A 14,033-nucleotide genomic window follows, 5' to 3' on the forward strand; every position below is an offset into this window, starting at 1 on the left:
ATATTTGACTACATTAAAAGTTAGAACTTCTTTTTATCAAAAGACACTAGTAAGAGGGTAAAAAAGTAAGCCACTGAGTGGGAGAAAATGCAACCAGCAACCATCTCAAAAGAAAATGGGCAAAAGATTCAAACACTTTACAAATTGGGATTTCAAATAACCCACAAACATGTGAAAAGGGGCTCAGCCACATTGGTAATCAGGAAAATTCAAATAAAAAAGACAATGAGATAAAAGGTAGACAAAAACTGACAACATCAAGTGTTGGCGGAGCAACCCGAGTGCAAATACACATCTGGGCCAATTTAAATTGATGCCACCACCAGGGAAAACAGAATGACATTGTCCCCAGTTCCTTATGGAGCAGCGATTCCATGTCTAGGTACATAAACTACAGAAACGTGGGCACTCCTGTAGCTTCGTTTGTAGCAGGCCTAAACCCAAACAACCCCATGTCCATCAACAGTAGAATGTATAAGCCGGTGGTGGTCTCACCATATAATGGCATACTCCACAGACATGAAAAGAAATGAGATGAACACGGACTGTTCTTGAAAAAGGAAAGAGCATACAGTAACAAGGGCTCTATATTTTCTCAAATGTAACACTGAGTCAAATTAGCCAGTCACAAAAGAGCACATATTGTATGTGAAGGTAAAAGAAAAGATGCAAAAACAAAACCATAGTGTTTAGGGACTCACGGAGTGCTTGGATGGTAGAAATATAAGGGGAAGCAAGGCAGTGGCTGCCACTGCAATCAGAATACTGAGGGAGTGGTAGTGGGGAAAAAGGGGTGCATCGTGTTTAGGAGGGAAGATTCAAGGACTTTTTGGGTGCTGGCAATGTCCGTTTATTGGCCCGGGTGGTAGCTATCTGAGTATTGACCTTGATTATTCATTGTGCTTGCTATACATTTTTGTTTGGGGCTCTCCTTTGTATGGGTGCTCCACTTTACAATTGAAAAGTTAAAAAGCTCCCTTACCTTAATAGCAAAGGAAATGCAGATACTTGGAGTGGACCTGCTTACAAAACTCTGGTAGTTGTAGTTTGTTGTTGTTGTTGTTGTTGTTGTTGTTTCTTGTGGATTGGTGGGTGAAAGTGGTGGCACTTTATTCTTTGGTATTGCAGTTGGAGTCACTTTTCTTTCCTCCATCTTTCTGTTGGGACTTTTTAGCACCCATTTGCAGCTGGGAAATCTGGCTCTGAAAGAGAATTCAAGGACCTGGTTATCCACCTAAGGAAAATCATCCATCCTGACCAAGTTCAGAGTATACATCAAGGATTCAAGTTCTCTAGATGTGGCATTATAATCTATAAGTGCTGGGGCGCCTGGGTGGCTCAGTCAGTTAAGCGTCAGACTCTTGATCTCAGCTCAGGTCTTGATCTCAGGGTCCCATGTTGGGCTCCACATTGGGCATGGAGCCTACTTAAAATAAAAGTAAGTAAGTACATACATACATACATACATACATACATAGAATCTATAAATGCTGTTCCAAAGAGTTGGTAAAGAAACCAAAGCTATCCTCCCTGAGCCAAAGAATAGCCATGTATGGACCTGGGAGTTTGTTGTGATATAGCACGGCTGCAAATGTTGATTCTGTTAGTTTACATTGGACCTCAGATCCAGTGCTCTGAGAAAATTGACTTCGAAATCAAAACTGCTAAAAATGAAGATGGTAAATCATTCTTAAATGTTGCATGGTCTAGGATTCTTGGAAGTATGCGCTAGCTTTCATGTTTGTCCTGCATGATAAATTGTATAAAGTAGATATGGAAAGAGAGTGAATTGATTGGGTTTAATACTTACAATACATCATTAGGAACCATTGACCAAAAAGAAATTCCTCTGTGTCTTTATTCCGGTCATATCATGTTTATACAGTGTTTAGAGGAAACTCCATAAGAGAGGACTGTTATCAATTGTTTATACATCTTAACTAATGGCCCGGAATACTTCTTACATTTCACATTGGGAGAAAGTGATAAATAATAACTGTGAGTCCGCGGGGGGAGATTAACAGGCAAGTTTATAAGCCATCACATTTATGAGCTATTTTATAAAACCCTAAGATGTACTTATGGATTATTTTAAAATAAAATATCCTATTTGTTCTTAAGTGGTATATACAATTTTGTACAGTTCAATTACTAACAGTTCTGTTCTATTAGAGATTTTGCTGTAAAGGTTGAAGTGAGAGCAGGTTAAGAATAGGGTTTGTGGCATGGGTCGGCTGTCATGAGTCTGATATGGTTCCCACAGGCTTATATAATCTGTAAGTGCTGGGGCGCCTGGGTGGCTCAGTCAGTTAAGCGTCAGACTCTTGATCTCAGCTCAGGTCTTGATCTCAGGGTCCCACGTTGGGCTCCACATTGGGCATGGAGCCTACTTAAAAAGTAAGTAAGTAAGTACATACATACATACATACATTCCTTTGTCCTGGATCTCCCTCAGACCATCCTTTGCTACTAGAAAAAGGCACATGAGCCTCAAGTAACTGATGTGTTGTGAAAATGAATGTCATAATTAATCTTTACATACCTAGCTCACCACCTCTATTATTGTTTTTATATTTACCTACCTATACATATTTCTATCCATCAATCATATCTATGTTTTTATCTATTTATCTGGCTAGATAAGTGGCAATTTCATATGGTTCAGCTAAATATCTATCCCTGGGGTGCCTGGGTGGCTCAGTCGGTTAAGCATCTGCCTTCGGCTCAGGTCATGATCCCAGGGTCTTGGGATGAGGCCCCACATCGGGCTCCCTGCTCAGCGGCGAGTCTGCTTCTCCTTCTCCCTCTGTCCCTCTCCCAACTTGTGTGTGTGCTCTCTCTCTCTCTCTCTCAAATAGGTTAAAAAACCCTCTATAAATAAATAAATGTCTATCCTTCATCCATCCTGCTATCTGTTCAGATGAGACCTGTTCCCTTTAAGATCCACCTGCTCCAAACAGCCCATCTCATCCCCGCCCCCCCCCCACACACAAAGGGGTTGTAGAGGGTGGTGAAGGCCTGTCTGAGTCTGAGCTCCGGGGCTGCTCCACCTGTCCGTCTTTATACCTCGCCCTGCCGAACATGTGTTTGGCACTGAGGGTGACGGCTGCTCCACCAGAAGTACCCAGAACAAGCGGGGAGGGGTTCACAGGCTGGATGGCTCCAGGAAGAGGAAGTGAGGGTGTGCGTGAAAGGAAAAGGGGCAGGTGGGAATGTCTCCAAACTTCAATTCTTTCCTGAATGGCTTACCCTGTGGGGACCAGGTCCTAATCAGAGGCTCTCTGCTCCCTTCTCTTCTGCTGCTGACTCTTCCTGGGGCCAAGCAGCCACATCCCCCACAGCAGCCAGAAAAATTAACAGGAGCCACCATCTCCCCCTCTCCAAATAGCCCCCATCTTCCTATCCTGACCTGGGGCTCCCATCAGATGAGCACTGTGGGAGTACTGTGGTCACAACATTTGGGGGTGAGGATACCTCAATCTTAACCCTCTTCCTATCCTTTTTGCTAGAAGTGAGGTCAAATATTCCATTATGATTTGAGTCAGAGGCAAAAGACTAGCCCAGTTGGGCCAAACTGGTCAAAATGCGTAGCTGGTTGACAAGCCCCATGTTTAAGGAAGGCATTTTACTCATCTTTACTAGTACAACTTTAACAATTGCAGCTAAATCTTGCATGTAGTCAAATGAAGATACCAACTTTTAAAAATTGTAGGTGCTGTGACATTTCTAAATTCTTTCAATAGTGATACATTTTAAAATGTTTTTAGGTCAGATGCCTGGTTAAATATAAGGCTGCTTATCATGAACCCAACATACCATTCAGGGCTGAAATTAGATATTTAACAACACTCACATTTTCTTAAACAAAATAGAAACATAGCATTCAAAAAATGTATGCTTATTTGTGGGGAAAATGGAACAAACACTTGAAAGTGGAATTTTCTGGGAAATCTGGGTCATATAGTTGTGTATTTTTTAAAGGATCCAGGTGACATCAGCAGAACCCAAACTGTCTAAGAACTGAGTGTTTCCACTTTGCTTTGTGCTGGGCAGACCCAGTGCTTCTGCTGCTCTGGGCTAAGGTGCACCTGATGGTGGTTTGGCTTCAGAGGCAAAAGAAATGAACATTCTTTACCAGCTACTAAAAATTCAAATCCATTGTATCACTTTTAGTTAGTAGTGCTTTAATTTATTTTTATTTTTAATTTTTTTTTTGAGAGAGAGGGAGAAAATGAACAGGAGGAGGGACAGAGGGAGAGAGAGAATCTTAAGCAGGCTTCACGCCCAGCGTGGAGCCCAACGTGGGGCTATGTCTCACCACCCTGAGATCATGACCTGAGTCGAAATCAAGAATTAGATGCTTAACCCACTGAGCTACCCGGGCGTGCCTAATTAGTAGTGCTTTTAAATGGAACATCCATAAATAAGAGTAAAACAATTCTTCAACACAGGTAGTTGTTGTATTCATTAGGACTTGGATTCTTATTAATTCACGGAGCCATTTACCAGTTTCTATTGCGAACCAAGTAAGTGCCAAGTACTGCCATGAGGTTTGGGGATATGGAATCCAGACTAGTCCCTGACCTCAGTGTGCACCCACTATAGGAGGTAAACAGATATTTTGGCACATCAGAGCATTGTTAGTGCTGTAACTGAGGAGTAAGCTGGGTTTGGAGGCTAAGCACATAGGAGGAGTACCACCTCCTAGTCCAGGTGGGACAAGAAGAATTGGAAGCTAAAATGCACAGGCCTTCAGCCAGGGAAACAAGACAGAGAATGGCATTCTCAACAAGGAAGCATCATTTGTGAAATCACAAGGCATTTATGAAACTTGCCTTGGTATCCCTGGGGCTCAGACACAGTGAAAAAGGAGCAGTGGGAAATAAGGCTAGAGATAAGAGCAAAGGCCAGAGCAAGAAATCCCTCAATGTCAAGCCAGGGATGTTGGACCCAGTCCTGAGGACAATGAAGAGCCAATGGAGGGTTTTTCTTATCCTTGTTTTCTGAATGAGACAACCCTCTGTGGCTCCTAGCTTTACGCAAGGAGCTCAGATTGAGTTCTTGGCCATGTCCAGGCCTGAAACATGATCTTCTGTCCCATAGGGTTGTTAAAACTCCAGCCTCTATGTTTCAAGGCTCTCCATTCCTTCATCATTGAGTATCTACTTTGTGCTTGGCACCTCACTGGGTAATGTTGATAGAAGATTGAATATGAAGTGAATTGATTAATGTAGTATTCTGCTATAACGCATAAACTCCAAAAGTGTAGTGTCTTGTTACCGGGGTCAGCATACTACCACCCACAGGCCAAATCCAACCTTTGCCTGTTTCTGTAGATATTTATGGAATATGGCCACGCTCATGCATTTCTGTAGTGTCTACAGCTGCTTTCACACCACTCTGGCAGAGTTGAGTGGTTGCAGCAGAGACCATATAGCCTGCAAAACCTAACTATTTACTCTCTGGCCCTTTACAGAAAAGGTTGCTGACCCTGGACTTAATATGATAGAAGTTTATTTCTCTTTTATGGAAAGTCCAATTGGAGGCAGAGAGTAGTGCTCCACAGAATCAGAGATCAATGGGGCCGATGGAAGCTCTGCCATCTTCAACATGTGACCTCCAAGCTAACACTGATGCTGACATCTGGGAAGCCAAGGGCGGGGTGGGGTATGGAGGATGACACAGGAAGGTTTTATAGGCCCTCCTCTGATACGTACTTTCGGGGTGAAGCTGAGTCAAGCTGGAAAGGGAAGAAGCTTTCACTTGGAATAGATTCTGGAATTTTTATTATTATATTGGACAGAACCAGTTAATTACTAAGGTGAGACTATGTTGTGACTGAAGGGGACTGGTGGGCTTTTCCTGTCTACGAGGAATCCCATCCAGTAGCAAGGCTGTGCCGCTGTCCGGAGCCCCACCTTGAGACCTGCACAGCCCCCGGAAGCCGGCTGTCTCTGCAACCACAGTAGTGGCAACATGAGGAATTTGCTCGGTGCTTACTCCATTTACTTCCAGATCGAAGTCTTGCGTGGGGGTCCTCTGATTGGTCCTAGTGCGGAGGAGGCAAGGATATCATTTTCTGGCTGGAGAGACAAGGGTAGAGGGGTGCAGACTCACTGGTCGGAAATTCTCCAAACATTAGAAGAGTTTTCAAAAGGTTCCAGGCAGCCAGAAGAAATGCAGTGGTCCAGGTTTTAACATGAGTTTAAAAAGTAAGTGTCTACCTGGGATATGTTGGAGACAGTTGGTATAGTACCAAGATCAGTGGTTCTACGTTCACTGAGTAGCGACCTCGGGCAAGTTATTGAACTTCTTTGTGCCTCACTCAGTCTTTTAATCTATCAAATGAGGGACTGAGCTAAGTAATTTCTAATGTCCTGTCTTCAGACGGAAACAGCTGTACATGCACTTGTCAGACACTTTTAAGCCACTCAGAACTTGAGGACAGGCTTGTGTCCTTCCACAGATTTTGAGCATGGAAAGAGTACTTGGGACCTGATGCAGAAATGGGGACAACTTCATCAAAGATCAGTCTAATCTCAGAGAATACCATACAACACTGAATTATAAGGACTCACTGAATTCTAGTTTGCACTTGAGATGTCACTCAATTGGCATTTGGGCATATCTTTGCTGCACTGTCTCTTCCACTCACTTCTGGGGAAGATGGTGATGGTGAATCCACTGAAGACAGAAGCAAACTGAAGCTTGCTGAGCTTGGTTTGCTCCTGCTTCATCCCCCACCCCCACCTCCCAGCTTCTCTCAACCTCTCTCACTTCCCAGGAGACCTCTGTTCCCTCAGGTAATTTTAGCTGTTGATTGCTAGAAACTCAGAATTATATGACATTTCACCTTCAAAGATTATCTTAAAGCAGTATAGCAGAATTCCTTAGGAATAGGGGCAAGTGCTCCCATAAATGTCAGTGATATCTCAGAATGGGCTGACATTTGGCTCTTGTTTTTGTTTTTAAAATAAAATCAAATCATGCTATACCTTCTTGGTTCTAGAACAGTTCCCTTAGGTCAACACTGGTGATGCCCAATGGTCTCTGGGTCTCTGGACAGGAGGGAACATGTACCTCAGACTGATGTGGTAAATGAGTTTCTAATGTGCAGTCCCAGCCTCCCTCATGTACCTTCAATTTCTCACTTTCATTGTGGGTCTAGAGGAGAAAGTGTGATGAGTGTACGAGGGCAAGGTACCAGTAACTAAGACCCACTTTTTATGGTTAGGAGGAAATTTAATGTTCTGATTAAGGATGAGATGTCAAAATAATTTTTCCCAGTTTGCCCAGCAGTGTGGCAAACAGCAGTTTGCCACAATTAATGTTGGAATATGCAAAAAGCCTCCTAGGAAGGTGGAAGTCCATTTTAGAAAAGATTGAATTCGAGGGGCACCTGAGTGGCTCAGTCAGTTGAGCGTCTGCCTTTGGCTCAGGTCATGTTCTCTAGGTCCTGGGATGAGCCCGCACTGCCCCCCCAACCCCCAACCCCCGCTACTCATGCTCTCTCTCTCAAATAAATGAATAAAATCTTTTTTAAAAAAAGATTGAATTCGAATAACTTAGTGGCAAGTGGGTACCTTAGAATTACAAGTACACAAAGATGAACTTAGCAAACCACTTTCCCTGATGAAAGGAACTGTAGTTATGTTGAATGCATTTCCAGTGAATAGAAATGTAGCGGTATCATCTAAGATATCATGTCCACAGGAAAGTGGTGGGAACTAGAAATCCAAGGCTCCATGGTTAACTGGGCTCAAATTATTTCTACATTTTCTGTACTTCCAATGAAAGGATCTTAGATAAGAAAGAAGAGCGTGGTGGATTTGAGGTTTGCAAAGAATGGACAAATTTATATGCTGGGAGCATCAGTAAATGCAAAGTAAATAGGACCATCAGGGGCTGGTATTTCCTCTGAAGTCATACTTTTCTTTGAAAGAATTTATCATATGACTCAACCAATGGAAAGAGTTATGTCATTGACAATGTCCTCAAGAAGATTCCTACAAGAAATATAGTATCTGGTTTCGTACCCCCCAGTCTGCTGATTGATCACAGAAGAAAGGCCAGATCTGAAGTCTAAACGTAGAAAAAACATATACTTATTAAAGGCATTTGTCAAACAACTCTGATAGGGAGATAAAATAGGGGATGGGGTAAATCTTTCCCAGATGGGGTCTTTCCACACTCATAAAACTGGCCCTAGTGCTCCCCAAGACTTCTGTTACCCAGCTCCTTCTGGCCGGTCAGTCAGTGCTTCTGTCAGTCCCTGCCCAGTCTCAACCATTCCCATTTTACCTCCCACATCTCCACCCTGCTGGTCCACAGAAGCCTGTGGCCAGCCCTCCCACCATCCTTCATCCTTCCAGGTTGGCTCAGCCACCAGCCAGGGCCTCTAGGATCTGAACAGATCACTGGTCCAGAATCAAGATGTAGGACTTGACCTGAACCCCCATAGCTAGGTAAGATCCTGTTGCCCGTGGATAGATATCCTAGGTCACAATCACGTGACCCATAAAACAATGAAAACGCTCAGGATAATCCCCACTGATGAACTTCTCCCTCTCCCCACAAATGCCATGGCAAGTCCTGGCCTGACTCATACCTTTATTTGCTGTGTTCTTTGCACACTCTACTTCACACACTGGGCTGAACTTCTGGAGTCCTTTTTGGGTAGTTCCGTCATGTCAAGAGCTTACCCACCATTGTCTTCTAATTACATCTGATGCATTTTGCAGGTTTCATGAAGAATTTCTCAAAGACTGTGGAGCAGTGTGATCTGCAACAGATTTCACCTGCTCCCTGTTTAGCTACGGTTGTTTACCACCTTCACCAAAGGAGGAACCTATAAATCCTCTGCCCTGTTTGAAAAATGGATAAAATGGCCCAGCTGCCCATGTCATTCTGGATTGAGCCAAACAGGTGTCAGCTGGTATTCATTAAAATAAGGCCTCCCAGAGCACCTGGGTGGCTCAGTTGTTAAGCGTCTGCCTTCGGCTCAGGTCATGATCCCGGGATCCTGGGGTCCAGCCCCGCATCGGGCTCCCTGCTCTGTGGGAAGCCTGCTTCTCCCTCTCCCACTCCCTCTGCTTGTGTTCCCTCTCTTGCTGTGTCTCTCTCTGTCAAATAAATAAATAACATCTTTAAAAAAAATAAAATAAGGCCTCCCTATCTGACAATCGTCATTCTATGTAACTTCTTTCTATTAAAAAATCCATTTGCCCCCTCTCCTCTTATCCATAATTACAATATTCTGAATTGAAAAGGAATGAAAAAGTAAAAAAATAATTCGAGAGAAGTTGTTAAATTTAGAGATTGAATTTTCAAATAAAAGGAGTTTCCAACGGTGGGGGAAAAAAAGAAACAAAAGGATCAAAATCAATACTCAAAGAAAACAAGAGAAAACATATCATATTTAGAAAAAATTATAGAGAGTATGTCCAAAGTCCCAGGCAAAATCAATAACAAAAGCAACACCATGACATAGTTTCATAAAAATTTTAAACTATAAGGGGGGAAAAAAAAGAATTCTGCAAGTTTCCAAGCAGAAGAAGTAGGTCATTTTCAAAGAGCAAAATATCAGACTAGCTTGGGCTTTTTCCACTGCACTGAGCAATGCCAGATGACAACACGATGACATCTTCCATGGGAGGAATAAGCTGCCGCTCAAGAATAATGGGCCACATCAAGCCACTTGTATAGGAAGGTACCAGAGAGATGTTCTCAGACATGCCCAGTCTCAAAAAATGTGGCAGCCAGGGCCTTTGTCTTTTTTTTTTTAAGATTGCTCAAAGCTACTATATATACATATATATGTATATATAGTGTAAGGCTAAAATTAGAGAAAGAAATTTGAATGGATAATGACTAAAAAAATGAACCCATGGTAATTATTGATACCAGCTATTGTTAAAGAAGTAAGGATACCCGTGGAAGGATTATTTCTGATACCAGTGTAATTATTTGAAGAAAAGTAAGGCACAGAAAGCATAAAAGAAACATGAAAGAGGAAAAAAAGTGAGAAATATCAAATTTAATTATGAATGTGAAATTAGAGTAGGGAGTAAGAAGTGCAGACAAAGAGCAGTATCCTTTCTCTTCTGTACAGGAGAGTAGAGCAGGTTTTTGATTAGGAAAAGAGACCTAGAGTGCTTATAGGATGTTTTAAGATATTGAACCCATATGGCTTTAAAGTAGGGTTTTTTGTCTTCCAAACCATATTGAAAGATAAAGGGAAAAATAGAGTCCATATAACTAAAGAGACAATAAAGACACCTGCTATACTTCAAAGGATTAAGGCCAAGTATACCAAAAATACTAGATTTAATATAAATAATTGAAACCCACCATTAACAGGCTGCTTCTGCCTAAATCACAAGCAGAATTATTACTTTATAGCTAGAAAGGTTGGTCCAAGATAGGTCGTTTCAGAACAGTAAAGAAAATAAAAACAGGGAAAAAAAGAAATTAAAGTTGGTAAAATTAATAACATAGAGTTGAGAACAAAACTGATTAAGCATGATAGAAAATCTCAATAATAAAAGCTACCAATATCCAATTAAATGGAACTATAAGACAATAGATGTTAGGAATACGAGAAATTTTGGGGTGCCTGAGTGGCTCAGTCGGTTAAGCATCCAACTCTTGGTTTCGGCTCGGGTCTTGATATCAGGGTCCTGGAATTGAGACCTGTGCTGGGCTCCATGCTCAGCATGGAGTCTGCTTGTCCCTCTCCCTCTGCTCCTCCCCCAACTCTCTCTGTCTCTCTCATAAATAAATAAATAAAATCTTAAAAAAAAAAGAAATTTCCCATGGCTATATCCTCCTTCATCCTACAGTAAGCTGAAGCAAGCACAGCAAAGACTGTATTTTACTTTCATTGGTCTGTCATAAACCTTTTCTGTGATTCTATGTGATGTAGGAAAGACGTTATCAGGGTTCCAAGCTGATGGCCAAGGAAGAATTCTTGAGATGTCTTTGGTGCAAAAAGGTGGTTTTATGAAAGCACGGGGACAGGACCCGTGGGCAGAAAGAGCCGCACCGGGGTCATGAGGAGCGGCCCATGATATACTTTCAAGTTGGGAGGGGGTTAGGGATAGTGTAAGTCTCTAAGGAATTTTGGAAGCAAGGTTTCCAGGACCTCGAGGGGACCAGCTATTGTTAGGAAAAGGTCATTTATTACCATCTAATAAAACCTTAGTCATGAGACCCTTCAGAGGTATATCGGTGGGCCATATTTGGGGGATGATTGCCAACATGTATCTTGGAGAGTTTAGAGATTAAGGAAGTTTCCAAAGGAATTTTTATATGTTAAACTAGACTTACAGGATCCTGGCAGGGAGGGTGTCAGGTTAGGATTGACTTTTGCCCTTAACAGAGTATTAACATCGAGGCAGTTGAGTCCCTGGAGGACTGTCACTCGGCCTGTTTCAAGGGCTTGTCAGAGGGCTCTAGGTAGTAAGGAATTTAATTATTTCTCTTCTGCCTTTGTTTCCCACATCACTATGGACAGAAATTAATTATATGAACAAGATGTATATTCTTGGCTAGTAATATTTCTGCAAACTTGTACACTACCTCAATACCGTTGTGAGGGGCAGGAGGTGCACACACATAAAGACCACAATGGAGTCACATTGACCAGAGATGGTTAATCTTGATGTAAACTATTAAACACATCACTGCTCAGATAATATTCACCAGACTTTTGGTGAACTTGGTAAGTATTTCCATGAACTCTGGTTTAGTTTGGTGTAATGGCCAAAGTGAATAACAAGGTTAGATATAAATCTCTCTTGTGCATCATTATATAAGTACTAATTTTCTCATTTGGGTTAATATTAAGGTAACTGGAAAAACAGTATCACTCATTCGTAGTTTTTTTGTTTGGGGAGCTTTTTTTTGGATAGGAGAATAATAGATCTTCACAGGAACAACCCCATTCCATTAATGGAGAATAGAGATTCTGCAAAGAATGACCCTGCTCCTAATTTGAAAGGGTCAAAGCCCTAAAACCCATCATTTATCCAGCCCTGAGGCACGCTCTGAAAGAAGGAGTGCGAACAAAGAGGGCCCTCCAGGGTTCTGCATAACAAAGAGCCAGGGCTGGCCTGGGCTGGGGCTAAGGCGCTGATGCTACAATCTGGGAAATGTTCTGCTTATGAATATCCGTTTAGGCTCTAAAGTCTTAGAATTAATGTCTGTCCTTGGGAGGGGTGTGTGTGAGGGGGTGGTTAGCGTTAATGAGACGATAGATAGGCCTCAGAGTGCAGGAGCTTCCGGGAGGAGAGGCCTTGGAGGAGAATGCTCACCCAGACGTTTCTACTAGACTTCCTGCTCCTGGAAGTCCTTGTGATTATTTACACGGAATAACCAGCCTTTGCAAAGTGAGCTGTGGGGTTATTACTGGGTCTCACTGATACGGGGAGAGAGGGAGTTCGACCACTACAGCCGGCTTTCTAACAAAAATTAAAAATCCAGAGGTAATAAAAGACACCAATAAAACAAGCAAACCAGGGCTCCCAGGAGAAATGGTTGATTCCAGGACTGGGACAGGGAAATTATACAATGAGCCTGGAATATCTTACAGGGACAGTAAGTAAGAGAGTGCTAAAAAGAAAAAAAAAAAAAAAAAGCTGGAATAATTTGAGCAAGAACATAAATGTTGAGTGTATTGTATTAAAAGCCATGGAAAAAAATAAATGTCCATGAGTCCATATTGATATCAATAAATGACTGAGTAAGGGGCGCCTGGGTGGCTCAGTCGTTAAGCGTCTGCCTTCGGCTCAGGTCACGATCCCAGGGTCCTGGGATCGAGTCCCACATCGGGCTCCCTGCTCCGCGGGAAGCCTGCTTCTCCCTCTGCCGCTCCCTGCCACTCTGCCTGCTTGTGATTCCTCTCTCTCTCTCTCTCTCTGTGTCAAATAAATAAATAAAATCTTTAAAAATAAATAAATAAATAAATAAATGACTGAGTAAACAAGGGAAGAGAAACAGAAAAATGCAATTAGTAAATGTAGGAGGAGTAAAGAAAACAGAATAATCAGTAGGCAAGCAGCACAGCAGAGGTGTTGCAGGAATGATCTGTTTCTAGATGCTAAAGATCGGTGAGCAAGAGTTCACAGAGAAACTGAGTATTTGCATAGCCTCAAACTACCTCTACACGAGACAATTAGGAATTACAAAGGGAAAAATATTTGTTACTGTAGAGAAATCTGGCAGACGCCATCTTTTTTTTTTTTAAGAATGTATTTATTTGAGAGAGAGAGTGAGCAAGAGAGAGCAGGAGCGAGGGGAGGGGCAGAGGGAGAGGGAGAAGCGGACTAGACTCCCCGCGGAGCAGGGAGCCTAATGACATGGGGCTCGATCCCAGTGATGTGGTTTTGGAATATAGGTGAATTCGGTGGGGTGAAGTCCGGAGCCGATGACCAAGAGAATTCTTGAGACGTGTTTGGTGCAAAATGGTGGTTTTATTAAAGCACAGGGCCCGTGGGTAGAAAGAGCTGCTGCCCCGGGGTTGTGAAGGGTGGCTGATTATATACTTGGGAGTTGGGTGTGGGGGAAAAAGGGAGGTTTTCAAAAGAGCTTTCATATGCTAAAGAGGACCTACACGATGCCGGAGCCCTTGCCGTTGTAAAGTTAAGGGTGTTTTTCCCTCTAGCAAGGCATTAACAAACATTAAGGTAGTTGGGGAGCTTCCAAGAGGACTATCACATATATCCCACCCAGGAGTGGGGCAAGGTGGAGGTTGCGGGGCATCAGCTTGTGCTTTGTCCTTAGCTAACCTTCTGTTCCTTCATCACCAAGACCTAGAGATCATGACCTGAGCTGATGGCAGATGCTTAACCAACTGAACCACCCAGGCACCCCTCGCAGATGCCATCTTAACCAAGGGATCAAGGTAGACATCACCAGTAACAAAACACGCTGACGTCACACCTCCTGGTGAGAGGCTCTGGACCAGGGACAACATCGCTTCCATGGTATTCTTGCTAAAAAGCATAACTTCAGCCTCATCATAAGAAAGTGTC

The 14,033-nt window shown here is 42.7% G+C and overlaps 1 long non-coding RNA gene across 2 annotated transcripts in view; it reads right to left on the reverse strand.

Annotated features, from left to right (window-relative positions):
* The window catches only part of LOC116632830, a 140,406-nt gene that overhangs the window by 3,139 nt on the left and 123,234 nt on the right, over nucleotides 1–14,033 (reverse strand). For both annotated transcript variants that reach the window (XR_004299505.1, XR_004299506.1), the window contains exon 3: nucleotides 983–1,202. This is a non-coding gene — a long non-coding RNA (uncharacterized LOC116632830). The remainder of the gene's footprint in view (nucleotides 1–982; nucleotides 1,203–14,033) is intronic.

Source organism: Phoca vitulina, unplaced genomic scaffold (genome assembly GCF_004348235.1).
Source record: "Phoca vitulina isolate PV1807 unplaced genomic scaffold, GSC_HSeal_1.0 scaffold7, whole genome shotgun sequence".
Lineage (NCBI taxonomy): Eukaryota > Metazoa > Chordata > Mammalia > Carnivora > Phocidae > Phoca > Phoca vitulina.